The sequence below is a fragment of the Carlito syrichta genome, unplaced genomic scaffold (assembly GCF_000164805.1).
Source record: "Carlito syrichta isolate Samal-C Ts95f unplaced genomic scaffold, Tarsius_syrichta-2.0.1 Scaffold305691, whole genome shotgun sequence".
NCBI classification, from domain to species: domain Eukaryota; kingdom Metazoa; phylum Chordata; class Mammalia; order Primates; family Tarsiidae; genus Carlito; species Carlito syrichta.
The window spans coordinates 61,230-63,279 of NW_007249787.1; the positions used below are offsets into that span (position 1 = coordinate 61,230).

Consider the following 2,050-nt stretch of genomic DNA (forward strand, 5'->3'; position numbering starts at 1 on the left):
TGAGTCTCACTCTGTCGCCCAGATTGGAGTGCAGTGGCCGCTCCCGGCCACCGCAGCCTCAACCTGCTAGGCTCCGGCGATCCTTCCCTCTCAGTCTTCCAAGTAGCTGGAACTACAGGCGCGCGCTACCACGCCCGGCAATTTTTTGATTTATCATAGAGATGAGGTCTCGCCAAGTTGCCCAGGCAGGTCTCGAACCCGCGGGCTCAGACAATCCATTCCCCTCAGCCTCCCAAGGCGCGGGATTACATGCTGAGCCACAGAGCCCGGCTTGTAAGGTTACATTTATATGAAAAATCCAGCCAGAACAGACAAACCTATAGAAAGAAAAAGTCGAGTAGTGTTGCCTGGGGCTGACGATGGGAACCAGAACTAACTGCAAATGGGCATGAAGGATCTTTTTTGGGTGACAGAAAGGATCTGAAATTGTTAGTGATGGTTGCACAACTCTGTAAATTTACTGTGAACTGTCAAATTGTACACAAAATAGGTGAATTTCTCAGTATGTGAATTATACCTCAACAAATCTGTAAACTTTTAATCAGCGGTAGACTAAAATGAGCTGTCTCAGCCTAAATTAAAACTAGTCCAGCTGTGTCAGCTTCTGGTCTTCCTTGAACTTCCCCTTTTCTTCCCATCCGCCTGAAATTTGGTCCTAAGATTGAACTCTGGGATCTTGGTTCAGATATGGAGGTTAAATCATTAAATCAGAGAAAGGTGATTGTATGTCTATTATAGACCTTCTGTTTTTTGTTTCCTCATCCGGTTCTTTAGTTCCAATTTCCTTCGGGTTAATTTTTAAAGGGTTTTGCAACTGTCAGTATAAAGGAATACTACATTTCCCTCCTCAGTCTCCTTTTTACCTTAGATGGAAAATAAAGCTGGTTTCCTACTTTTCAAGTATCGGAGGAATTCAGTGATCATTTTTGCCTGGATTATCTGGAAGGTTAATTTCATCTGGGTTACTGGAAACTCCTAATAATTCTCCACGATACCCTAGGTCTTTACTTTTATCTGAATAATTCCAGGAGATTGAGGGGAATTTTGGTGTTTCGTCCCTTATCATTTCCTGAAGCCACTTCATTTTTAAAAAACAACTAGATTTGTGGCTAAAATGCCCCCCAAAACAAAAACCAGCAAAATCACTTATCTGCTTGCTTCCAGTTTAATTGCGACACATTTATAAAACGGACTACCGTGCTGGCTGACTCCCTAAGTTAAAGTAAAACTTCCAAAGGGTCCAAGGTCTAAAGTTCGCACATTCTTGCGAGGTCTGCTCTTGTCTCGGGCGAAGGAGATCCCACTCTCCATAGCTCTACCAGTCACGTCTATTTTTTTTTTAAGCCTCAGGGGTGAGGGAAAAAAAGTGCAAGGGAGGGAAAGCAGGTTCAAATGAAGGTCACAGACCCAAAAGAGTTTTCTGGTTACCATGTTGCTGGGGTGGAAAAAGTGGGGAAAAGGTAAGCCGTGGGTGGCCCGGAAGGCTGCTCCACGCCAGTCTTGGCAGGAAAGCCCGGCCTGCTTGACACCTGGCGCCCCTCGAGTGCCTACTGTGTGTCAGGCGCTGGGCTAGCAAGGCAACTGCGGGATGGATGCCTGTGCTCCTTGAGTCTGGCAGTGTTCTAGGTGCTTGACACGTAGCAAGACTCAGTCCCCGCCCCGAAGAGGCTCGCGGTTCATTTTCTAGGTTGCATCAGGTGGGGGCAAACAAGGTCCTCGCAGGAGTCCGAGGACGTTGACGGCGCATGGTGGGGGCAGGCGCGCTTCCTCCCCGTCCGCAACACTAGGCCAGCCCCGCAGGCGAAGGCTGACACGCCCTCTCCGAAGGGCAGACCCGCCTCGAGGAGGGCGGATCCGGGAGGGCCGGCCGCCGGGCCCTCACCCGACCCCCGCGAACGCGGCCCAGCGCAGCGCCCGCTCCTCACGTGTCCCTCCCGGCCCCGGGGCCGGCTCACGTTCTGCTTCCGTCCGACCCTTCCGACTTCCGGTAAAGAGTCCCCGTCCCGCACCTCCGCGCCCACCCGGCCCCGCCACACGTCGCATCGGCGCG

General features: G+C 51.0%; 1 protein-coding gene across 1 annotated transcript in view; it reads left to right on the forward strand.

Moving 5' to 3' along the window:
* Positions 1–1,894: 1,894 nt before the first annotated feature.
* The window catches only part of ATXN2 (ataxin 2), a 127,808-nt gene continuing 127,652 nt past the window's right edge, over positions 1,895–2,050 (forward strand). The window contains exon 1 of the mRNA XM_021714664.1: positions 1,895–1,987. The gene's annotated coding sequence lies outside the window, so the exon portion shown is untranslated. The remainder of the gene's footprint in view (positions 1,988–2,050) is intronic.